The sequence below is a fragment of the Pleurodeles waltl genome, chromosome 1_2 (genome assembly GCF_031143425.1).
Source record: "Pleurodeles waltl isolate 20211129_DDA chromosome 1_2, aPleWal1.hap1.20221129, whole genome shotgun sequence".
Lineage (NCBI taxonomy): Eukaryota > Metazoa > Chordata > Amphibia > Caudata > Salamandridae > Pleurodeles > Pleurodeles waltl.
This window is the reverse complement of record NC_090437.1, coordinates 546,513,417-546,540,742: the sequence shown is the minus strand read 5'-3', so window position 1 is coordinate 546,540,742 and position 27,326 is coordinate 546,513,417.

Genomic DNA, 27,326 nt, shown 5'->3' with positions numbered 1-27,326 from the left:
CCGAACCATCACGGAGGACAAAATGAAGGGCAAACCGCATACTGGTGATGCTAGGCAACTCCTGCTTAAAGTATGTAACTATGGACTGTATGTATATGTTGTATTGTAGTCACAACCTTTAGTTATCCCCCTCACTTCAACCAACCTATTCAATGTGTACCCTGAGAGTAATGTGTGCCAGAGTGTCTGTAGTGTAAAATGTTTTTACATTTTTTCTGAAAAAAAAAGTGGTGGGGTTGCTTGGTCTCAAAACACTACACCCTACAAGTTTTGGGGTGGGGGCGTGGAGCCATGCGCACACTCCTCAGGTGTCAGGTATTTTACAGGTGATATGGGGTCCACCGAGTGTGAGGCTCGGAGGCGCCTGCCCATCAGTACACCAGACTGTATGGAAAGGCTCCAGGGCCCAATGAATTGCTTTTCAATAAAAAGCACTTTAGAGGTTTCAGAGGCAGGGGCACGGACATAGCTCATGGACCCACAGTCCCAGGACCTTACAGTTATTTGTGAGGGCAGGGGCCATGTGCCTTGAGGCCCGTGGCCCCGCCCCAAACATCTCAATCCTCATGGCTGAGGTCACAGAGCTTGAGGCTTGTGGCCCCAGCCCCACTGAAACCCACAACACACATGATTAGGGCCTGTGGGTCTCAGCACGAAACCCGGACCCTTGGGCCCCCTGAAGTCCTTTTTTGTAAAAAAACCACTTCATGGGGTCAGGGGGTCCAGGCTTTGTGCCCAAGTCCAGCTGCCCTGCATTCAGGCCCACGTAGTTTTTTAGGGACGGGGTCGCGGGCCTCATGCTCTGCGGCCCCCCACCCCGAAGATCTCAGTCCTCACGGTGGAGGATCAGAGCACAAGGCTTGCAGGCCTTGCCCCACCGACAGCCACAGCGCACATGGGCAGGGCAGTGAGCGCTCCGGCCCCTTGAAGGCCTTTTTTTTTATAAAAAAAAAAATACTTCATGAGGTCTGGGATTCATGCCGGAGCCCAGTGGCCCTGAATTCAGGGTGACATTGTTTTTTTCGGGCAGGGGTCCCGAGCCTCGTGCTCTGCGACCCCCACCCGAGGATCTCAGTTCTCATGGGGGGGGGTCGCAGAGCGTGAGGCTCACTGCCCCTGTCCCACCGACAGCCACAGCACACATGGGCAGGGTCGCTGGGCTCGAGCACAAGACCTGGGCCCTCGGCCCCCCGAAGTCCTTGTTTTGTTATGTCATGTTGTTCAGGGGTCCGGGCCTCATGCTCGAACCCAACGGCCCTGCATTGAGGACCACATAGTTTTTGTGGAGCGTCAATTTTGAGCCCAAGGAAACCTTCCACAGCATATAGTTGATCAATGTGTGTGGAGGGGCAGTTGAATACACGTGGCTCTGGTGGAGCATGCTCTGCATGTCTATACCCACACGCTAGGCTAGGGTTTAGAGAGATCTCCGCCCCTACACACGGTTGAGAGCATGGGTGAGTGAGGGTAAAGACCTTGAACGGATCCCTGGCTTCCATTCCTTTGTACAAATTTACAATTACCTTAATGCTTCAAATTGTTATGGGCTGTGTGTTATAATGTATTGTTATAATTGTAATTATGTGGTATTACAAGGACTGTAAATGATATAGTAATGTGTAAATAATGGTGTGAAGGTTCTGGAGCCCTATAAATAAGGTCACATTGAGAGATTCCTAGATATTACGTTGTGCATTAGTGCCACTATATGGTCTTTTTAATAAACAACTGATGGTGTTTGAGAAATGTGAACAATAGGATTTTTCTGTATTTTGCTTTCAGAATCTATGTATGGATTGATAGGCTACTTAACAGCTAGCATCATGAGAAAGTTTCCTTAAAATGAATTTGATTTTTAATTGTATATGTAAAAAATGTCTTTTGAAATACATTATGTATTAATATATACCTCTGAAAGTATATGGAACATTTATTCAACCTATAGTCTTGTAGTTCTTAACAAATAGTTTAAAAAGGCACCTGTAATTAGATCTTTTAGTTTATTTTATGAGATTTACTCACCGGCGGTGTCTCTATGATTGGTTGCTTTTATAGGATGTTGAGTTACGGTTTCAGCAGTATATTATGCAGGCCTAGCACATAATGTAAAATTAGTGGCTGTCAGGTAATTATGAATGTGACGTAAAAAGCATTAGGGGTTAAAAGTCCTCTTTGTCTCTTATGTATGCAGGATCCCCAAGAGCTAACACTGTCCACAGAGGAATTGGAAGCTTTGCAACAAGGTATTTGTATCCAGAGATTTATAGTTCAGAGAATCTTCTCAACATCCATCCTGAACAATGCTGGTTTGATTGTTTTTTTTATTTTTTATTGTTTTTTTCTGTTTTTGCCATTAATGTTTTCCTGTGTTTGTGTGCTTTTACAGGCAATGATGCTGAACTACAGCTGGCGGTTGGTGCTCTACAACAAATCCTCCAAGCTCACGACGGCCCAGGCACACTGTCTCAGGATGCAGCTTTTGCGGGTAAATAAAATGAGTCCTTGTGTAAACAGGGTGAAAACCTTTTTTTTTTAAACTCATGAAAACCCCATAGAAAGCACCCTTAGAGAGCATCTATAGACAGTGTTTTATATTGTAAATGTGACATTTCATTGCTCCAGATCCCCCGGCGGTACAATGTGTCCACATACCTGTGATGCAGAATGTGGTAGGGGTTGTTAAAAAGACTGTCCACAAAAGGAAGTCCCTATCGTCTAAGGATGGACCACCGATAAAGAAAGGACCCTCTCAGCGGAACCCCACAGGTGCATTTTAGAAACTGTAGAGCCAAATGAATTCAATCCTTACTGTCTCACAAACCTCTTTAGTCTCTACGATATTGCTGCTATAGCAAAACCTAATATATATTTTGTTATCTTTACATCATACAGTCATCACTAAAGAACTCTGGAGGAGTCAGCCGTATGGCTAAGCAAACTGCAGCACCTTTAAAGGACAAGACAGTGACCATTCAAAACACCAAGGCTCACGCAGCATCCGCATCAATGCAGGCACCATGACAAACCGTGTAGCGGCTCTACAGACATCTGTCATAGACCAGGTGCAGCCCTTAACTACACCACAGCAGCAGTAATAAAGGTTATGCACGGTACTGTGAACACTTCTACAGGAACGTCCTATGTGCAACGGTTTGGACACTCTGACAGTGGAGCGCTTACAGCCTCAGACATACAACACCCTGTACTGTGTAGAACCAATGGTTGGGACCATAACCAGTGTAACAAGCCTAAAATAAATTGGTTGTCCTTAAAGAACCGAAAGAAGAAGCTGGCGCCCCCAGAGCTACAATCATTGCCTTTAGACCTGTCTTTTAAAAATACAGTTATGGCTCAAACTGTTTCAAATCACCCACAGCGTTTTAAATGCTGAACGTTCAAGGAGCTTAATATAGAGGGGCCTGTCAATAACCTAGTACCAAAACGCCTTATAACCAACCCTACTACTCTTCGCTACACACAATTGGAAAATGATCACCCTATAGAGGATCCTTATTCTGGGTGTATTGGACTTCTCAGGGCACTAGTGTGTCTGGTAGAGAGTTCTGAAGCAACAGCTCCAGCAACGCCCTGTCACCATTCTAACGCGACCTACGAAAAGCTGCAATCATTCGAACCCCAATCACCCGCTCCCAGCCACAGCGCTTCCTACGCCTCGGATGCCTTGAGTTATTATGACCAACACTTAACATCCCCATATCTTATGTCACAAATTACACCCCCAGGGATGTACGACCCCACCAGCCTTGCATTAAGGCAATGCACACATTGGTCTCTCCCCCACCTCAACATACCCTGACAGCAGTACAAGCTGTAGCTGTTCACAAAATCAATCAGAGTTTTGGAACCCCGTTTAGCAAGGATCAGGCCTCTGAAGCACCAGGGTGTTCCCATTGGGGTCCTGTTTTCTTGACCCGTCCCAACAGTGATCATACCAAAGGGGTGGCCAGGGGTAATATGCCTGGGGTAATATGTACCACCCAGCTAATGACTTACGTAAAGGATCAAAATAAGGTGCAATGGCTCCCAACAGGCTTTTGGAAACATATATGAAAGAAATACAGCAGGCCAATAGGAAACTGAAATCATGCCTGAACCTCAAGACTTCAAAACTGGGGAAAGTGCAATACCGGATCCTCCAGACCCTCCCAGAGAGCGTTAATCCTGTGACTGGGAAGGTGTAGAAGGGAGGTGGTCCAAGCTTGTGAATCAGCCACTGTAGACATAGGCAATATACCAGCATGATTAGGCAGCCGTGTCCCCCTAAGGAGTCTAAGATCCACTTTTTGTTATAAGGGTGTCCAGAGGTCTAAATATAAAAACAAAATCCTACACATACTCACTAAGGCTCTACGGTTCTTATGCACACTTAAAAGCAAAAGGCCGGTGGAACCTGCCAACAAATCCTTAAAAGCCCAAAATCCATTACCTTGACATATACAACTACTGCTGCCAGGCCTCAAAACATAAAGCCATCACAAACACAGGGTGTTTTGGGACCTCAAGGGGCTGTGTTCAGAGCACTGGAGCCCCCCCAACACCTTGAAGGGTCCTTAGCCGTGGCTGTAGTAGGTAAAGTTGCATGCACACAGACTGTAAATACAGCACTTACTGTTGAAATAGGGTATGGGCGCTTACCTAAAAATAGATTGTCTTGTAACCAGCAGAAGTGGGCTAGTAGCGCTAGATGGCATAGGTGGCTGCTAAGGAAATTAAAGAAGGCCAAACTATGTCGTACTATAGAACAGTTTCATGCTACAGAACACTATGAAGAATTCCGGTTTGTTAACCTAGACAGTATATATTCCTCTGTTCACCTTGTTTTAGTCATCCACCAAGCTGTACAAACACTAATAGAAAGGTTATTACACAATGTGGGTCCTAATGATTACTTCCAACTGCATTTCCAGGGGTAGGGTATTGACAGTCCTTTGTTCACACATGGAACACCTAGGGATGTGTTTAACGCCGTGAATCTCTGTAACCTGTTGCAGAGTAAGGCGGCAATAGTAGCATACAGGACCTTTAGAGTTATAGCCCTCATTGTCCAGTGCCATGAAGCTGGTGATTCCAGACCATTAAAGAGTATCTTGTATAGTCAGATCATTAGTAAGAAACAACGCTGGTTGCTCACTTTTAAGACAGGAGCAAACAACACCTGTCTGGCTGCAGCATAGTGGGATTACTGTTGGATCACACTACGTCTGATGCTCATATTATGTCAAGAGCTACTGAAGCCCACAGGCTTCTGTCTTGAAATACCACATGACAGAATGGTCTGTTTCGGGGTGCTAGGGCTTTCGGAGAACTACTTTGCCATTACAGTAAAAGTTCTTTACCCCAATGGTTCCTGGAAGTACTTCACAACAGGGGAGCATGCGAAAAACAAGACCATTTATGTTCTCCATCATGAAAAACACTTTTATGGTATTTTGAACCTAAAGGGTTTTGTAGGAGCCACAACGTATGCCCCCACTGCGACCATATCTACAACACACAGACAACTCATCAGTTTGAAATGCACTGTAAAATGTGCCAGAGGAATGGTTGTATTGAGGTTACCGAGCAGATGGTCCAGTGTCACACGTGTACTCTGTTTTGTCGCTTGCAAAACTGTTTGGGCATACACACCAGACTTGCCCGTTGCTTCCCTAAAATACACTGTAGAGCTTGCAGGTGTTATGTCCTCTATCAGCATAAATTTAAAGGCATGAAATGACCAGGTGTAAGGAGTATTTTCAGGCTGGGACACAGCACAGGTATTACATGGCTAAAGAGCACCCTGGGAGCAAAACTGAAGACTACATATTGTTTGATATAGGGTGTGCACAGGAGACAGGTGTTCACCAGCCTAATTATATTTATGCTCATCATCTAACTTCCAATGACATTGGGAGTTTAAAGGTCGCTCGTGTGTGAACGACTTCCTCACCACTTTCATGCTGCCTAAATTTAAAGGGTATACTATGATGGTTCATAACTCTAAAGCATACAACTCCTTCTTTATGTTACAGACCATGATTGGTGAGAAGATGGGTGTATAACTCATAACCCAGGGTTCCACATTGATGCTGTTAACGCTGGTGTTTTTTAAATAAGGTTTATCGATACCCTAAATTTTCTACCTATGAAATTGAGTAAATTACCCAAAGCCTTTGGGTTCCCAGGCTTCAAAGGATATTTCCCCAACTTTTTCAACACATTACCAACCAGAATTATGAAGGTCCCATGCCTCCACCCTCCAGCTACGGTGGAGTATATGATGCCTGCTGAGAAAGAGAGCTTTCTACAATGGTACAGTGAAAACTGTGAAAATAAGTTTCATTTTCAAACCGTACTGTCAGGCCAATGTAATGATCATGCGGAAAGCATACAACCTTTTCAGAGCTGTAGTGGTGGGGATGACCAAACAGTTCAAGATCTTGAAGCCCAACATGCCCCAGATGACAAATATTGTAGAATACATAGACCCTTTCCGGAATATCACACTGGCTTCCATGTGTATGTATATCTACAAACACATGCTTTTGAAACTGCACAGCATCTCCCTAGTACCGCCAGGTCTGTGTAATGGTAAACAGAAGCGTTATTCGACCCCCTCGATCCAATGGCTCCTGTATATCTCAGACAAAGAAAACACAGCCATTCAACACGCATTACAGGGTGGTGAATACCGCTTGGGGCCTCATTATCTTGGCGGTTATGCCATAATTAATGGTGTGCCAACTGCCTTTGAATACAAAAGGTATTTTTACCATGGTTGTCGGTGTTGTTACAAACCCCATGAGTTTAGCAGGCTGCTGGGCACCAAGTCTGAGCACTTACACCATCGTACTCTGATGAAGGCACAATATGTTAGAAACTGCGGCTTTGTCATGAAATCCCTTTGGGAGCATGAATGGTTGGATATGTTAACAACAAATATTGAGCTTGTGTCTTTCATTAAGAGTCACCAGTTACCAGAGCCTATGGAGCTCCCGAAGTCTTATTGAGGGCTGCGTACAAACGCTATACAGCTGTACAGGGCTATGGGCGATGGTAAGAAAATACACTATTACAACTTCACAAGTCTGTATCCGTTTGTGAACAAGCAAAAGTGATACCCTGCAGGCCACCCAGCCATCATATACAGGGACTTTAAGCCCATTGGCGAATATTTTGGGCTCATTAAGTGCCAAATCTATCCACCCAGCCGTCTTTACTTCCCTGTGGTACTGTACAGAGTCAACGGTAAGCTAATGTTCCCACTATGCCGTACATGTGCTTAAAGTAAAGAGACTAGTGTGGGTAGGCACAGTGAAGAGCAAAGGATGCTGACCAGTACATGGAGTAGGATTAAGGTACAAAAGGCACTAGAGGAAGGATACAGGCTTGGTAAAATAGTAGAAACATGACACTTTTCTAACTATGTCAACCTGTTTCTATGAGACAAGCAGGAGGCTTTGGGGTTTACAGAGTGGTGTTTTGATGAGGCCTCTAAGCAAAAGTACATAGATGACTACTACACTCACAAGGGTATACGCTTGAGACCCAAATTCATTGCGGTCAATACAAAACCCTTAATTGTGAAATAATTATCGGTGAGAAGCTCCAAAGCTATGCGTAACGCAGTCGTCTGCAAAAGTCTTAACTCACGCATGAATCCTATGTACACGCTCCAATATTTATCAGTTGTAGGCATCCATGTGTTGATACACCATCTGGCTATACATTCAGGAATGTCTCACAGCCCTGTAGCTGACGGCTCAGAAATGTTCAGGTACTGTAGAGTTACAGGGTGTATTTCATCTATATTTTCTTAAAGCAGCACATATACCATTCTGGCAATGCATATGTATCCAGGGTGTAACTCATAGACATCTTGCACAGTGACATTCTGATTCTCTTCCTAAAAGTGAGTAAGTACATAATGTTAAATGTCGGAATTCCCATCTTTAGGGGCAGCTGGCTGTGCATTCTCATCCATCATCGAACATGTTATGGTACAATAATATCTATTGATAGTGTTCAGGGTACCTGAGGACGCGGCTTTTCCAGTGAGAGGGTTGTATCTCTTCATAATATCCTGACAATCTATTTCAGCTATGGCTCACAGTTTGGCATGCAGCTCTAGCTGGCTCCTTATATGTATTCTACATTTCAAAGAAAGGCGTACTCCTTTACAACACATAGCGGTCACATACTCTTCTTGAGGGCTCTTATACGTTGAGGGTTTACACATAACGTTAACCATGTGTTGTGACCTTTACTACATTTGACCAGCCCCCTTTTTTAGATTAGTCAACAGTGTGGAGGTTTGGCCTTTCATCACCACTGCTCCTCCCTGTGAGGAAACACCGAGCAGCCACATGTCCTGACTGTCTGACATGACCAGACTTGTCCTCAGACGCAGAAACAGGGTGCACACCAACAGGGCCCCCCTTTTACACAGCCCATAGCCCTAGACACTGTGGCTAGGACCCTGGCACGTGCTTAACACGTGATCACATGATGCCACAACCCACGTGACCCACCTACACCTATGTAAGTTCCGGGTCGGACTCTCACGGGCACCAAAAGTCCTGGTAACGGATGTGACATAATTTCTGTGGGTGCGGGACAACTGTGACTTTCCAGTTTGATAAGGAGGGGTATTCCCCTATTCTACTTATACTGATTAGGGCATGTGTACAGTACACCATCCACATTGTACCTTTATATTACTCACATATAGAACATAAACATGTTTTCTACGACATTTAGGCCCATATTTATACATTTTTTAGGGCCGCATTTGCGTCATTTGTTGACGCAAAAGTGGCGCAAACTTACAAAATTCAATTGTATTTTGTAAGTTTGCGCCGCTTTTGCATCAAAAAGTGGCGCAAATGCGGTGCTGAAAAAGTACAAATATGGGCCTTAATATTTATAAAGACATATGTGTTTCAATCTGATATTACTATAGTTCATGTTTGATTTAGTATTTTATCATTTTGATTCTGGTGATATATTCACATCTTAAGGCAATATTCATACATGTTTTCCTATGTTTTAACCATAATCACTTTTCCACTGTAACAGGAAAGGTTATTTAGAGCCCAAGATGTAACCAAAGGTCACAACAGTGTCTCAAACTAACCTTCTAATACTACCCTATGTACTTATGGTTACATGACAGAAGATCACGTACAGAAATGTCATCTGAATGTACATCGTTTCCCTACTATTGTTTATAAACATATGGTCCCATTTAATATACATTTTCTATTCTTAACTAATAGGAAATATGTTTGCTCCTGATACATATGGCACGCTAGTGATGTCAGTACACTGATTCCAATGTTCTAGTACACCATAATTATTTGTAAAACTACTATGGGATTTACTCGATCTCGTTTTGATTATTTGATTGTCCATGATGGATAATGCAGCTGTAGTAGGTACAATGTGTTACATGAGCGTAGGTGACATGTTGGCTGCACAAGTTTTGAAAGAACAATTTTGTAATCCATAATATTGGCTAAACATGTTGCTTTAAAGGTGAGCAATAATAGTGGTACAAGACGGTGACCGTGTGAATCATTGATTTCTGTGACCAGCTGGTTCCATTGGCCATTGTGGTGCATGTATATTGACTTTGGCATTGTATCTGTTCCTAGTATCAATTATGCTGCTGTAACTATCACTCTGTCTCCAACAGGGTCCGAGGAAAACAGGGCCTCATTGGCACCCAGGCGTTTAGATCAGGATTGTAGGAATAACAAATCGGGGTTAAATGAGGTCAAAACCAAATCAGTCCCAACTTTAAGTATGAAAACAATATATTCACCAATAAATGGGGACCTTTTTCACAGTGGCACCGGACCCCAGAGAAGACCAAAAGCAGCAGCATGCAGCTGTAACAGCTAAAGAGCAAGCAGTTTTCAAATATATCTCTGTAAGAAACATCTGAAAACTATGCAAACTAAATTTTAAAAAATGCCACTCGTTAAGAAACCAGTTAATAAGCTATCTCAGCCCAAGAAATGTAGCAAAGTTCTTATTCATGATAAAATCCTCATGGCAAAAGAACGAAGTATGGACCGACATGAAACTGGAAACTGGAACAACTGTGCAGAATGGTGTAGCTGTAAACGATCAGTATTTAGAGTCTAATGACCAAGACAAGTTGAATACGATCATCGACAGTACATAAGACATACAAACAGGAAAAAAATGACGTCAACAAAAAAGCCAGAGGATGCCCAAATAAATCGCAGCACTACAGATGACAGGGAAACTATCAACATGGTGCACGGGGCACAAGATCAAGGAGAAAGCTGTTGAAAACATCAGATGGTATCACGGAGAAAGTGAACTTCTTGTGATATCCACAGGGAGACCCATAGCTTAAGAAGGAAGTTACTGCGTCTCACAAAATGTAAGTTCAGCAATGGAAAATCCCGCACTGTATAACTACTGTATTATTTGACCCGCAAAGTTGAGTCCAGTTATTAAAACAGACAGAGATCTCAGTACTTATTACACAATTAACACCATCCCTGAAGAAACAAATAACACAGAGCCTACATTGGTGTATGAAATTTATTTTCTGCAAACATATTACTATTGATATCTTAAATAGGTATCTCATAATCAGAGTTCTGCAGCAACTTAGTAGAACAACATGGTCTTCTGAAAAGTATTACATGAAAATATTAGATACACTAGGCTATCAGAATTGGATATTATTATTAAATCTGTAATTTACCCACACTTTGTTTAACAAAGTATGCTAAAATCCGCAGATGCCAGAAAATAAAAAAACTCTGACGCATATGACTTGATTCTAAGGTCCAGATAACATCATTAAGAATGAGGTGAATAACTTTAGAACTACATTCCCAAGTAACAAAATGAAACGGTAGTCCAAAAATCAGTAATTCCATAAGTGGTGTTGCAAACTATATCACACACCTGAATTCAGAAGGGATAGGACAGACAAAAATCTGGCCTCCTTGAAGGACTGCTCATTGTACATTGTAGGCCTAGAGCGGCAGCTAAAGAGACTGGAAATAACCTATGGGACCTATTTACAAGACCTGTGTGCTGCTGGTTGCATCACTTTTTGTGACACACTGGTGACACTCAGTGCAGATTCGTATCTACAAGGCCACACAAAGCCACTTTGCGTGGCTTTTTTGACCTATGGCCTTGTACATATGGTATAAGACAATGCAGCCCAAGTTGCTGCAGGTCCAGACGTGTACTGAAAAAGTGGCATCTAAGGCCCAATATTTATATACAGTTTTGCCTTTGAAGTGGGGAGAAGCGTCTTTGAAGTGGGAAGAAGCTTCTAGCATTTGAAGAGCACAGATGCCCTGCCTCCCCTGCCCTGCTTACAGTCTAACTACAGAGGGAATGGAGCTCTTTGTGTGGAAGCAGGACACAGCCAATTCATGTAGAAGTAGGCCTGTGCCCAGTTCCTCCCTCCCAACCTGCCTATGATAGCCTGTCCAATCACACCCACGCTCCCCATTGTGTGTAGCTGTCTAGGAGGAAAACATAAAACCCAACTGTCACCCATACCCAGTCATGTGACCCAGATAGGCTAATGTCATCTAATGGCTAAACCAAGAAAATGCCATATTTCTAAAAAATTTCAGAATTGAAATTTAAAGTCGGGCCCTATCATAAGTTTAGAATTCCAGAGACACCAAACATTAACTTATCACCTGTTCTTGTTTGGAAATTACACTTATAAAAGTAATTTGTTAACTTCACATTTATCTTGTAGGGGAGGTGGACTTTGCAGAAGTGAAACAAACGTTTAAGAATTTTTCACTACCAGGACATGTAAAATTTAAAAGTATATGTCCAACTTTTTAAATACATTGCACCCTGCGCTCTGAGCTGTCCAAGAACTAACCCAGGGTGACATTTATATATCACAAAGGAGGGCTTAGGCCTGGCAAAAGGTTTACTTTCCCATGTCACAGTGGCAGTTTAAAACTGCACACACATGGGCTGCAATTGCAGACCTAAGACATGTTTAAAGTACTATTTAAGTGGATGGCACAATCACTGCTGCAAGCAGCCTCTACTACAAATGTGGTCTCTGGTTGGCAGTCAGTTTGCACTATGTCCAAGCAGGGACCTTCACTTCACTCTGGTCAGGGTAAGGGAGGTACACAGCTCAGATAACCCGTGTTCACCCCCTTGGTAACTTGGCACAAGCAGTCAGGCTTATCTCAGAGGCAATGTGTAAAATATTTATACCAGCTCACACAGTAACACAGTGCAAACACCACAAAAGCTCTCAAAACCATTTTAGAAACATACCCAATTTTTATCTGAGTAAAACAAGACCATAATGACAAACATCCAGAATACATTAGCAAAGTTATGAATTTTCAAAGATTAAACTTTAATATAGAGCTTAGAGACACAAATGCTTCAATTCCGTGTTATCACAGCTTCGTGTCAAAGTAGTTCTCAACAATCTGACACCAATGGTGTCGGTCACAGAGTTGTACAGTCCCCCAGGTTCAGTTCCTTTTAAAGTAAGGAAACAAGCTGGTGCATGGAGTCGGGGAATCAAGAAGTCAATGGATCTGGTGCAGCATTGGTTCTGGTGCTGTGAAGCAGTGGAGCGGAGGCATTAGTGCAAAGTGTTGAGTCCTTTCTGCGGAGCAGTGGAGATGAAGCAGCGTCAGTGAGGAGCATTCGTTGCTTACACTCCGACGGGGACGATGTCCGGTGGGTCAAGACACCGTGGGGCAACCTCAAGGGGTCGTGGTCACGCCACGGGGCTGCAGGTGCCACTACAGAGTATGGTGTCATGGATGTCAGTGATACGGCTCTCACAAAGTCGTGGGGGTGTCAGACCTGCGATGTCAGTCTGGGTCATCGCACTCCAGTGGGGACCACAGCTTTGGTTGAAGGTGGAGTCGCAGGGTCACGCAGCGGCTTTGGTCCGGGCTTCATCTGGCATCGGTGCACTTGTTTTTTTTAATTTTCAACCAGCTTTCACTCCCAAGGGCCTAGAAACTGGAATAGGCACTACCTAGTGAGTGAGGGTCCACAGTAAGTGAACCCAGAGGCTGGTAGGTGAAGTCTTTGCTGTCTTTGAGACTTCTTAACAGGAGGCAAGCTCAGTCTAAGCCCTTGGAGAAACTTCACAAGCAGGATACACAGCAAAGTCCAGTCTCTAAGGCAGAATCAGCAACTGCAGGTCAACCCGGCAAAGCACACATAGCGAAGGGGTAGTATTCCTTCTCCAGCCCTTCAGCTCTTCTCATTGGCAGAGGTTCCTCTTGATCCAGAAGTGTTCTTAAAGTCTAGTGTTTGGTTCCACTACTTATACCCATTTCTGCCTTTGAAGTAGGCAAACGTCAAAGGAAAGTCTCTGCTGTTGACAAGATCCTGTCTTACACAGGCCTGACCGCAGACACACCAGGGGGTCAGATACTGCATTGTGAGAGGACAGGCACTGCCCTTTCAAGGACGGGTGCCAGCTCCTCCCTCCTCACTATAGCCCAAGAGACTCATCAGGATATGCAGGACACTCCCCAGCTCCCTTTGTGTCACTAGCTAGGGGGAATTCACAAACAGCCTAACTGTCAGACTGACCCAGACGTGGATTTCACAGGCAGGCAGAGGCACAGAATGGTTAAGCAAGGAAATGCTCACTTTTCAAACTGACAATCTAAAAAACAACTTTACCAAAAGATGTATTTTTAAATTGTGAGTTCAGTATTCAAATCACTATCTGCTCCCAATGGGAATCTGCACTTAAAAATATTTAAAGGCACTCCCCATGTTAATCTATGGGAGAGATAGGCCTTGCAATAGTGAAAAACGGATTTGGCAGTGTTTCACTATCAGGACATGCAGAATACACCAGTGTATGTCCTACTTTTTAAATACACTGCAACCTGCCCATGGGGCTACCTAGGCCTACCTTATGGGTGACTTATATGTAGTGAAAGGGAAGGGTTGGACCCACTTCCCAGGTCGAATTGCAGTGCAAGACTGCACATGGCAGTGGCAGGTCTGAGACAAGTTTACAGGGCACAATCAGTACTGGGGGCCCACTAGTAGCATGTGCTTTACTGGCCCTTGGAACCTCTGGTGCACTTTCTTAGGGACTCACTAGTAAATCATATATGCCAATCATGGATAAACCAATCACCAATACAGAGAGCATATGCACTTTAGCACTGGTTAGCAGTGGCAAAGTTCCAAGAGTCCTAAAGCCAACAAAAACTGGTCAGAAAAGTAGGGCGAAGGAGGCAAAACGTTTGGGAATGAGCCTGCAAAAAAGGCCAGGTCCAACTGTGGCATTTAATTAACAAGCCCTGGGCATAGGTGGTGCCACTTTACTAGTGACATACAAGTAAATTCTATATGCCAATTGTGTATAAGTCAATCCTATCAAGTTTTAAAAAGACTTCTTAGCATTGCTAAAGTCCACTGAGTCCTAAGGTGAATAAGAACAAATTCAGGAAAAATGTTTGGGGAAGACCCTGCAGAAAGATCAAAGTTCCACAATGATATAGAAAAGGGAGATTTTTAGGCAGGCCTTGCAACAATTCCCAATTCTCAAGCTAGTGTCTCTAGCTACTCTAGATTGTTTGACACCTTCAAAAAGCAGTGAGATTGTGTTGCCCTTAGAATGCTCAAAAGAAACAGTCAAGGCAATGATTGATTGGCTTCATCCCCCTCTCTTCCAGATGTTTAGTGGGAGGCACACCTTAACAGATTCAGGACTTAAAGGTATCTTTCTTTCAAACACTCATGGATGCTTACTGTGCAGCCTAGTGACTACTAAATTAGAGTTTTATCTCTACCAATTTAATCCAGTATGGTGCTTATTGCTATATGAAGGGATCGGGTCAGATTTCAATTGCTGATAAATGAAATTCAGGGTCAACTACTCAAGAAGGCAGTGATATTGATTCTTCTGGTGGAGTGTGTGGCCATCTTCCAATTTCATTGTTTTTGTTGTCCTAAATGTAAGTAGGGGTTCAGGCTGGTACTGGATCTTAAGAAGTTTAATCAGTGGCTCTCAAACATGCCTTTCAAGATGAACGGTTGCAAGAATTAAATTGTTTTGATTTGACCTCACAACTTTCTGTTGTCACTGGATTTGCAGGATTTATACCTGCATGTCCCCATTTGGAGACATCATCAGACATTTTTCTGATTTTCCTATGTGATACACATTTACAGTTTAGGGTAGTTTAGAAATAAACAAGGGGGTTTACCAAGGTCCCTAACCCCACTGCTGGGTTTAGTTGTTTCACAGGAAATTATGGTATACCCTTATTTGGTCAAATGGTTGGTCCATGCTTCTTCATTGTACCTAACTGCTCTTCAAGTAAGACATGCATGTTATTCCCTTCTATGACAAGGTTTGCTAATCAAGCTTCACAAGTCACATCTAAATGCCTCTCAGTCACTAGAATTTATTGGAAATGACTTTTACACATCACTTGGAAGGGTGTTTTTTCCTAAAGCGAAACAGTCAGGCACTAAAAACAAGTCTTCTTTTTGAGGATGTGGCCTAATCGTCCTTATCTAAGGAGGTGAGCCCCTGTGCCTCAATATCCTGTTCAAAATTGTCCGACTACACCACAGCATTCTTGGGGACCCAGTGTGAGGCAATTGGCCTCATCGGCGATGGACAATGTGAGCCGTGAGCTGAGATTGCAGTGGCGAAGAGTCAGCCAACATGGCACCTGCATGGAGGCTGAGTGTTGCCTGAGTAAGGCATTTTATATTTTGTTTATTAATGTATGCCATTTTATGTAGGATGGAGTGTTACAGCACTAAACAGAGATGCTGGCACTTTACATAGAAGCAAGAAGTTACACAACCACTACATATGGAGTGATAGGGTGCATTTGAGCATAAAGTTATACAGTCTATACATAAATTAGACAGTGGGGGAGAGGGAAAGAAGGCAAAGGACATGGCATCCATTAGTCACTAATCATCTATCAGTAAGGTCAAAACTTACTCAAATATTGCATCCTTCAGGGCTCGTCCCTTAGCCCTACTTTATTTAACGAATATATGACCCCCCAGTAGTTCTTATCAAATCCTTTGGGGTCTTGTTATGTCTTATGCTGATGATACGCAATTGATTCTGGACCTTGATAAAAAAGTTTCCTCTTCTGAACTATATTTTAAAACTTGCTTCTCTGAAGTGGTTAGTTGAATAAACATGATTTTTTTTTAATGTAATGCAGAGAATAGACAAATTCTCTGTTTCAGATCTAATAACCCGTTGCCCACCTCGGACTGGTGGGTGGAAAGACTTGACAACCCTCCTCCACCTACCAATGTAGCAGGGAATTTGGGTGTTATGTTTAATAATTATCTATCTTTTTGCCAGCAGGTATATAAGGCCTCAGGGATCTGTTTCTCTATAATCCAGTACCTTAAAATATTTTTTGTTTTGGTTCCTCTCTCAACAAGAAGGATGGTTGTTCATGCCTTGATCATTTCAAGACTTGACTACTGTAACAGTCTTTATTTGAGTTTGCCTAGATATGAAATTAAAAAGCTGCAGGTGGTTCAAAATGCTCGTCAGAATGCCCCATAATCTTCCTTACCTTAGTTCTACTACTGAGCGTTTATATCAACTTCACTGGTTTCCAATCAAAAATGGATTTTATATAAATCATTGGCTAGCTACAGGGTGATCCATCAAGCAAAAACCATGTTACTTTTAGATTGCTTTGTACCTTATACCCCTCACTGAGAAGTAAGATCTGCTAATTAAGTGTTAAAATCCCAAATTTTAGATAAAAAACCAGAGGTGGCAGATTTATATCTGTTCATAGGGCAATGGCTTGGAAATACTTTTTATGAATTGTGAAATACTGAAACATTGGTGCTTTCAGAAAGCTTGTGAAAACCTGCCTTTGTTCTCCAATTTTAGCACTGAGATACCCCTCAGGGTGACTGCTTACATTTTATAAGTGCCTTTAATTAATTTATTTCTAAGGGTGGAAAATATTTTTCCAAGTTCAGTGAGAGTAGTGTGTAAAGATCTTGAGAGGTAAAATGAACATGCAGCAAAGACCGGGCAAATTGGAGAGGTGTTGCAGTATGTACAAGCCCAATCAGGATGTTCTGAGTACCTTATAACTGCAGTAAAGGAAGAAGCTAGGTCAGCAAGAATAATAGCCAGAGAACTTAATTAGAAATAAGTTTAGAAAAGAATGGCTTTTGGCTTGACCTTGGAACCAGGCAACGAGGTAGTGGTGCGTAGGCGAGGAGACAGAGAGTTCCAGGATCTAGAAGAATCTAAAAGGTTTATGCCATATTGACCTCCTTTTTCAAAGGTTTTGGTGGAGGGCTCTAAACTCTACTTTAACTTAAATGTTGACGGTAAGTAATGTGCAGCGGTGTTGTCTAAAGTCATGTGAGTAATGCAGGCCACTTCAATATAAAGGGGCATATTTACAAGTACTTTGCACCACTTAACGCCGCTGCAGAATCATTTTATTTAAAGCTACAGCAGTGCTAAACAGGCCTTCACCCTGCACCATATTTACAAAGTGGCACAATGGTATCATTGCACCAATTTGTAAACCCTTGCACCACATTATTACTGCACCGGGTATAATGTATGCAAGGAAGGCGTTCCCCCTCAGGAAAGCCCTAAAAATAATGCAGTGAAATCTACAAGATTTTACTGCACAATTCTAGCATCATTTTTTAACGCCTGCCCAGGGCAGGTGTGAAAGTGACGCTAGTGCTATATCCTATGGGCCTCCCTGAGCTTTTCTGGACTAACACCAACATTTTTGGTGCTAGTTTGGTAAAGTGCCAGAACTGCACCAAATGTTTTGGCACAGTTGTGCTAACGGGTGCCATGGTGCCCTCTATTATAAATACAGCACTACCACGGTGTTGTTAGGGGGTGCAGGGCAGTGCAAGGAAACTGGCGCATTGGAGCCTATGCTCCAGTTCCTTGTAAATATGCCCCAAAGTCTGTGTTTCAATGCAAAGCCATTACTGAGTTAGATGCACTAATGAAATATGGGTAATTTCTTTCAATGCCAGAGACAAAACATGCTGAGCATTACACATTGCTTTCAAGGATGCAAGATGCATTTTGATAAGTCATCAATTGAGACTTGCAATAGTCAGTTCTTGACTAAACCAGTGATTGGACAAGAGTAATAACATCCTGAGCAGGGATACAAGTGAATCTCCAGAGACATATTGAATCAAAAGGTATTAGTATCTGATATTGTATTAATTAGAAAAACATACTGAGGACCACTCGGTGTGAAAGGATACCTTTAGAGTTTGTATAATCACACAAGGTAGCTTTAGTTCCCAGAACTAGGAGTAGGTCCAGAAGTAGAAGAACAGGACCTGTGATATCTGGGAGAGGGTTAAGACTCTATTTTCCTAAAGCTATATTAGAGACGTTTAGGGCCTGATTACAAGTAAAGGCTTTCTTTATCGCACCTAGTAAATAATGATACCCTGGGGTTTGTTATTGATTGGGTGTGATAAACCGAAAGTATTATAAGTTATCGGCCAATATCATGCAGATTTTAGTATTTTAGAGTGGCCCCTGTACTACCGCCAATGCCCATGGCATGGGCAGTGCACAGACCTTTCTGCCTAGAATCGGCGGAATGTACACTGTCTGATTTGCAGACTGTGCAGAATCTAAGGGTCCTGGACAGTCCCCTCTGTGCTTTGATATAGGACTCAGCTCCCCGATCGATGGGAAAGCTTATTGCAATGTTCCCAGCGATCAGCCTGGTGGGAACTTTGTAATAAACACGATAAGGACGTCATTGCCATGGCAGTGGCATCCTCCGGTGAGTTTGGCGGTCCCAGGGTGGAACCGCCAAACTCAAAATGAGGCCTAAGTCTCTTCTGTTAATTGTTGGCATTTTAGTTAGAGCAGGTCTCATTCTGTTTATTTTGTGTATTTGTAGTGCCTTTTGTATTGTTATTTTTCAGCTGCATGTCCCTGTATAGGCGATTTGGCAAGTAGTGCAAGGAGATCAGGTTTGTGAGAATTGTATAGTTTACTCAGATCAAATTTGAGCATCACTTTGTGCATAAGGTATTTATAGCTATTTATAGTCATGAGTAGATAAATTGTGTTTATGTATTATATACAGATATATTCCTATCTGGACAAGATACATTGATGACCTTTTCATGATTTGGGAGGGTATGTATCAAGAATTGGATGCATTTTTGGATCACATTTCCCAAGATACTTTAAATTTGAAATTCACTAGCAAGATACACTCTACGAGAATGGAGTTTCTAGATGTGCTATTAGAAGTACAGGATATGAAGTTGCAGACAAGGTTATATCGTAAAAGTACAGTGGGGAACAGAGTCCTGCATGCAAATAGTTATCATCCCACTAATTTGAAGTGGAGCGTCCCATATGGTGAATTACTGAGGGCTAGAAGGAACTGCAGTACCTTTGAATCCTATAAAGAGGTGGAAGATAGGATGATTAATACGTTTAGAGTAAGAGTCTATCCAAATAAGATATTGTGAATAGCCAGTGAGAAAGTGACTAAAACTATTAAGGAAACTCCATTGACAAAAAGAAATAAGAAAAAGGATGATATTCCAGAGATGAGAGTAATAACTACTGATAATTGTGAAAGCCGAGCTGTCAAGAGAATTGTGATAAAACATTGGCATTTAGTGAAGCATGTTTCTGTCATTGGGAAGACCCTGGCCCCTTGTCCTCAATTCACGTACCGGAAGTCCAGGTCATTACGTGATATTTTAGTTCATAGCTATTTGGAGCGACAAAACAAAAAGATTGGATGGCTAAGTCAACAAAAGGGTTTTTTCAGATGTGGGAAGTGCAAGGCATGTAAGAATAGTAAGAATGTGACAACAGATAGGGTAGCTTTGGGGGAGGTTAGGAGGATAAATAAATATATCTCCTGTGGTTCAGATCATTGCATCTATGTCTTACAATGTCCCTGTGTATTACAATATATTGGCAGCACTATTGGCCCTGTGAAAAAGAGGATTTTAGAGCATTACAGGGCGATTAAGAATTATGATATTTAATATTCTGTTGCTAGACATTGGGTGAAAGTGCATAATCAGGACGTTGATTGTCTGTTATTTTTTGGTATTGATAGAATTGAAAGGACTATGGGGGTCATTCCAACCCTGGCGGTCGGTGTTAAAGCGGCGGCAAAAGCGCTAACAGGCTGGCGGTAAAAAAAATGCAATTCCGACCCTGGCAGAAACCGCCAACAGAGACCGCCACTTTAACACACCGCCCGCCACGGCGGGACAAACAAACAGTTCGGCGGTCACCACCAACAGACAGGCGGGAGACAATGTACCGCCCACCCTATCAAAACCCACCAATCCGCCACCTTTTCCGGGGTGGTAGCCCCGCCGATAAAAACACGGCGGAAACAGCCATTTCAAACGGAAAACGCTCACCTCCATACACCCCACGAGGAATCTGGACAGCATGGAACCCGAACTCTACATCCTCCCAGCGATTGTCTTCCTGCTCCTCTACCAGGAGCACGAACGCCGGCACAGAAGACAACGGTGAGTACTGCACCTACGACACAGGGGAAGGGGGAGGCAAAAAATTACGGGGACACACATATGCGACACACCCATCCTCACCCTCACCCACTACAACACACACATCAATGCATAGCAAGACATCACAGTTACCCCCACAAACCCCCCGGAAGAATGCAAAGACAAAAGGAAATGATTATAAACATTGGAATATATTGTATGACTGGCTTTAAAATATATCACACATCTAAAACTTTTATATACATAAATTGTCCAGTCCGATATTTGTATCAGGCATTGTTCGTGGACCACTGGGCCCAAATCACATGGGCAAAGCCCACACAGGATACCTGACTCCAACGGAGAGAACACTGCAGGGGCATCAGATACCAAAACTACAGGCACCTCAGGGGGAAGGGAAGGAGGGGCACCTCAGCCAGATGAGTCCACGACGCCAGATCCACGAGGGGCCTCCATGGCCACTGTTCCATCCTGGGGAGTGCAAAGCCACAGTCTCTCAAGTCTCTACAGTGGGTGGGTTGCCCACTGTTCCATCCTGGGGAGTGCAAAGCCACAGTCTCTCAAGTCTCTACAGTGGGTGGCTTGCCCACTGTTCCATCCTGGGGAGTGCAAAGCCACAGTCTCTCAAGTCTGTACAGTGGGTGGCTTGCCCACTGTTACATCCTGGGGAGTGCAAAGCCACAGTCTCTCAAGTCAATATCAGTCTCCACTGGTACTGGAGGGGGACTAGTGCCCAGAGTGCTTCATGCAGCCCTGCCCGACACAGATGCGGGCCTGCCCCTTCCGCCAATGGGCCAGCAGTGCTTGAGACGGCGGTGCCCAGTTCAGCGGTGCTTGAGATGGCGGTGCCCAGTTCAGCGGTGCTTGAGATGAAGGGCCCAGTTCAGCGGTGCTTGAGACGGCGGTGCCCAGCGCAGCGGTGCTTGAGATGAAGGGCCCAGCGCAGCGGTGTTTGAGATGAAGGGCCCAGTTCAGCGGTGCTTGAGACGGCGGGGCCCAGTTCAGCGGTGCTTGAGACGGCGGTGCCCAGGGCAGCGGTGCTTGAGATGAAGGGCCCAGCGCAGCGGTGCTTGAGATGAAGGGCCCAGTTCAGCGGTGCTTGAGATGAAGGGCCCAGTGCAGCGGTGCTTGAGATGAAGGGCCCAGTTCAGCGGTGCTTGAGATGAAGGGCCCAGCGCAGCGGTGCTTGAGATGAAGGGCCCAGTTCAGCGGTGCTTGAGACGGCGGTGCCCAGCGCAGCGGTGCTTGAGATGAAGGGCCCAGCGCAGCGGTGCTTGAGATGAAGGGCCCAGCGCAGCGGTGCTTGAGATGAAGGGCCCAGTTCAGCAGTGCTTGAGACGGCGGTGCCCAGCGCAGCGGTGCTTAAGACGGCGGTGCCCAGTTCAGCGGTGCTTGAAACGGCAGTGCCCAGTTCAGCGGTGCTTGAGACGGCAGTTCAGTTCAGTGGTGCTTGAGATGAAGGGCCCAGTTCAGCGGTGCTTGAGACGGCGGTGCCCAGCGCAGCGGTGCTTGAGATGAAGGGCCCAGCGCAGCGGTGCTTGAGATGAAGGGCCCAGTTCAGCGGTGCTTGAGACGGCGGGGCCCAGTTCAGTGGTGCTTGAGACGGCGGTGCCCAGCGCAGCGGTGCTTGAGATGAAGGGCCCAGTGCAGCGGTGCTTGAGATGAAGGGCCCAGTTCAGCGGTGATTGAGATGAAGGGCCCAGCGCAGTGGTGCTTGAGATGAAGGGCCCAGTTCAGCGGTGCTTGAGATGAAGGGGCCCAGTTCAGCGGTGCTTGAGACGGCGGTGCCCAGTGCAGCGGTGCTTGAGATGAAGGGCCCAGCGCAGCGGTGCTTGAGACGGCGGTGCCCAGCGCAGCATTGCTTGAGGCGGCGGTGCCCAGTTCAGCGGTGCTTCGGATGAGTGCCCAGTTCACCAGATCCACCCATGGCGTAGAGGTCATTCGCCACCTGACCTGTGGCTGGCTGCGCCTTCCTGCCTACCTGGGATGGGCCTGGTGGGGCCCTCCTGGGCTGCAGTACCGGGCCTGTTGGTGTCCTCCTGCCCACCTGGAATGGGGCATGCGGGGCCCTCCTGCACAGCTGGGCTGCTGGCGGTCTTGTCGGGCGTGCTGCCCTTCCCAGCCTTCCCTGTTCTCCAGTGGCCCTTCCCCACCTTTGGCGGTGTGCCAGCTGGCACCACACTCCCTGCCGGAGCCATGGTAGGGATTTTTGTCCCAGGTGTTTTAGGCCTCTCGCGCCGGCCACTGACAATCTTCGCATGTTTTTGCGGGGGTGGGCTGCCCGTGCCTTGGCTCCCTACTGAACTGGCTGCCCTTGAGGGTGGGGGACTCCAAAGTCCATGGCAGACTGTCTTCACAGGGCCCGCTTTTGTGGTGGCTGAGGTGCTGACTGGAGTCCTATTAGATGGACGGGGTCGGGGAGTTGTTGGAAAGAGGTCAAGTTTTGATAGGAAAATAAGTTTAGGAAGAGAGGGACGGGTAGGTGTAGTAGGTATGGGAGTGGAGGAAGAGGTTGTGATTGTAGGAGTTTGAAGTCTGCTGTCTTTGGGTGCAGGTGCTTGGGCTGGAGGCTGTTGTGAGGTGGATGGCTGTTGGGTGGGTGGCTGCCTGCGTTTGTGTAGCTTGGAAGAGGGGATGACAGACACACTGAGAGAGGACACAGGGGACGTGTGAATGGTAGTGGGGGTGGTGACTGCACATGTGCGGGGGTTCTGGTGGGTGTGCTGGTGATGGACGTAGTGGCTGAAGGTGTTGTGCATGCAGGTGTGAGTGGAGATGTGATAGGGAGGGAGGAGGGAGACGAGGAGGAGGGGGACACAGTGGAGGCAGTGGGTGTTGGTATGTCTGCATGTGGATATTGCTTGTGTGAATGCTTGTGTGATGTGTGGTGCTTATGTCTGTCTGAGCTTCCCTTGGGTGTTGAGGTGTGTGCAGGCTGGTCTGATGGTGTGTTTGGGATAGGCAGAGGTACAGGGGATTGGGTATGGGTGGAGGAAGTTGGAGGGGGAGGCTAGAGACAGGGACAATTGCTGCCATCAGTGCTGAGGCCAGAGTGTTGAACGATCGCTGATGGGCAGCCTGACCTGAATGAATGCCCTCCAGGTATGCATTACTCTGGTGCACCTCCCTTTCTACACCCTGGATGGCATTCAAAAGGGTAGACTGCCCAATAATGAGCGTCCTCAGGAGGTCAATGACCTCCTCACTGAGGGCAGCAGGGGTGACTGGGGCAGGGCCTGAGGTGCCTGGGGCGAAGGAGATGCCCACCTTCCTGGGTGAGCGGGCACGGGGCAAACGCTGAGGGGCTGCTGGGAGGGCGGTGATGGTGCGCTGGGTGGCGGCTGTACCTGTTGTTGCGGGGGGCACGGATGTTGCCGCCACCACAAGGGAGCTCCCTTCAGAGGACGAGTCGCTGTCACTGACATCCGCACGAGTCCCCGCTGTGGAGCTCCCCTCGCCCTCCGTCTCACTGGTGAATTCCGATTCAGTTGCATGGCCCGCCATGGCCATATGAGATGCAGCTCCCTCGTGCTCCGATGCCACTTCTCCTCCGCCTGATGATGCTAATGCACAAATGAACAGGAAGACAACAAAAAAGGGGGTTGGGGAAAAATAAAGAAATGTTGAGTGCATGCATTGGCGACACCGTTGGCGGACAGGACAGACACAGAAGCCCCCTGCACTACGCCGCGCACTTGGGGTCGACTACGCAATCCGTGGGACATGGCCTACAAGCCTATGGGCAACCTCTGCTCACATACATGACACAGGGCAATGAATAGCTGTACTTGGCACCCTACAGAGGTGGGGTCGGGGGCACAGGGCCATGCCTTACGGAGGGGCCTAGCCTACAGATATCGCCCTGGCCTAGGGATACCCACACCCCCCTCCCCCACCCAGACACCTCCACTGCGTGCAAAGTCACCAGGATTTGAATGTACTCACCCCCTTGTGTCTGCTGTGATGTCCTCACGCGCCCATCCAAATCGGGGTAGGCCACCACCAGGATCCGGGACATCAGGGGGGTCAAAGTACAACTGGCACCCCTCCCACGTTGGGAGGCCATCCCCAGCTGAGCCTCCTCTATCTTCCTGCTCCAGCGTCGGATGTCCTCCCATCTCTTCCGGCACTGGGTGCCCCGTCTGTGGTGGACCCCCAGGGTCCGGACGTCCTTGGCGATGGCACGCCAAATACCGATTTTCTGGTGGGCGCTGACCTATGTGACATGTACAGGGAGAGAAGAATAATCATCACCTTCTGCATGCTCGATGTGAGTGGCCCTCCCATCCCCACCCTTGCCATGTGGCACATGCTCTCATCTGTCGTTTGATGCATGCCTCAATCGCTCCCCTCATCACCATCTTTCATCCACCCCACTCAACACAGGCATTGGCCACAAAGCATGGTCCCAGTGTACTTAACTGTTGGTCTGGAGGACCGTAGAGTAGCGCATACTGGGGGAGGACCCCATCCACGAGTTTCTCCAACTCCTGAGCAGTGAAGGCAGGGGCCCTTTCCCCAGTCGCATGAGCCATTGTCTCTTCCAGACCGTGGTCACAGCAGCACTTGCAGTGTAGGTCCTCTCCTGTCGAAGATCAGGTATCGAGTGATTAAGCAGATAGAAAATGGCGGTCACGCCAGCGACGGTGCGTACCGCGGCCGTGCGTACCGCGACCGCCGGCGCACATCGTCATTGGCTCCTGAGACCCATAGGGTTCAATGTTAACCAATGCAGCTTTGCGCCGCGGTCTTCGACCGCCTACCGCCACGGTGTGCCATGCCAGCGCATTGACCTCACATTCCATTGTCGCACTTCACAGGTCAGGCAGCCGCCATTTCAAGGGCCCACTTGCCTTATTTTCTACTGCGTCACACATACCTAGGCCTTGCATCGACACTCATACAAGCCATTCAGGGGCATATTTATACTCCGTTTGCGCCGAATTTGCGTCGTTTTTTTCGACGCAAATTCGACGCAAAACTAACTCCATATTTATACTTTGGCGTTAGACGCGTCTAGCGCCAAAGTCCATGGAATTAGTGTCATTTTTTGGCGTGAACACCTTCCTTGCGTTAATGATATGCAAGGTAGGCGTTCCCGTCTTAAAAAATGACTGCGATGCTATTGCGTCGTATTTATACTCCCGGGCAAAAATGACGCCCGGGAGTGGGCGGGTCTAAAAAACCCGCATTTGCGCCGGATTTTAGCGCCTGGGTCAGGGCAGGCGTTAAGGGACCTGTGGGCTCAGAATGTGCCCAGAGGTGCCCTCCCCTGCCCCCACGGACACCCCCTGCCACCGTTGCCCACCCCAGGAGGACACCCAAGGCTGGAGGGACCCACCCCAGGGACATTAAGGTAAGTCCAGGTAAGTATTTTTTTAAATATTTTTTGTGGCATAGGGGGGCTTGATTTGTGCCCCCCTACATGCCACTATTCCCAATGACCATGCCCAGGGGACAGAAGTCCCCTGGGCATGGCCATTGGGCAAGGGGGCATGACTCCTGTCTTTGCTAAGACAGGAGTCATTTCTATGGGGGATGGGCGTCGTAAAAAAATGGCGCAAATCGGGTTAAGACGATTTTTTTGCCTCAGCCTGACTTGCTCCATTTGTGGACCCCCAAACGCCATTTTTCCCTACGCCGGCGCTGCCTGGTGTATGTGTTTTTTTTTCACGCACACCAGGCAGCGCCGGTCGGCTAACGCCGACTAACGCCATTCAATAAATACTGCGCCCGCATGGCGCTTCAGAATGGCGTTAGCCGGCGCTAATTTTTTTGGCGCAAAACTGCGTTAGCGCAGTTTTGCGTCAAAAAGTATAAATATGGGCCTCAATGCATTGGAAATCGTGTTATGTGCAAGCTGTGGTTATATACCTGTGGGTTGATTGACTCTGTGCTCGCTGTTGCCCTTCATAGGCACCGTCCGCTGGGACATGCGAGGAAATGGAGAAATCTTCCTGTGTACAAACTGCTGGTGGACCTGTCGACAATGGAGGAAAGACATGTCATACTGACATACAGGCTTGACCGAGCCACTATACAGGAACTGTGTGCCCAGCTGGAGCCAGACCTGATGTCACCAATCCGCCAACCCACAGGGATCCCCCCTCTAGTGCAGGTGCTGTCAGTACTCCATTTCCTAGCAAGTGGGTCATTTCAAACAACAGTGGCCATATCATCAGGGATGTCCCAGCCCATGTTTTCCAAGGTGTTGTCCAGAGTGTTGTCTGCCCTGCTCAAACACATGCGGAGCTACATCGTCTTCCCTGAGGTGGGGGATTTGGCTACAGTGAAGACTGATTTCTATGCCCTTGGACATATACCCAACATCATTGGTGCCATTGATGGGACACATGTTGCTTTGGCCCCCCCCAGCAGGAGTGAACAGCTGTGTACAGGAACAGGAAGAGTTATCATTCCATGAATGTCCAGATGGTGTGTTTGGCTGACCAGTACATCTCCCATGTTAATGCTAAGTTCCCTGGGTAAGTGCATGACGCGTACATCATGCGGAATAGCAGCATCCCTTACGTGATGGGTCAACTCCAGAGGCACCGTGTGTGGCTAATTGGTGACTCTGGTAACCCCAACCTGTCATGGCTACTGACCCCAGTGAGGAATCCCAGGACCAGGGCAGAAGAACGGTACAATGAGGCCCATGAGAGAACTAGGAGGGTGATCGAGCGGACCTTCGGCCTCCTGAAGGCCAGGTTTAGGTGCCTCCATATGACTGGTGGATCCCTAATGTACTCACCAAA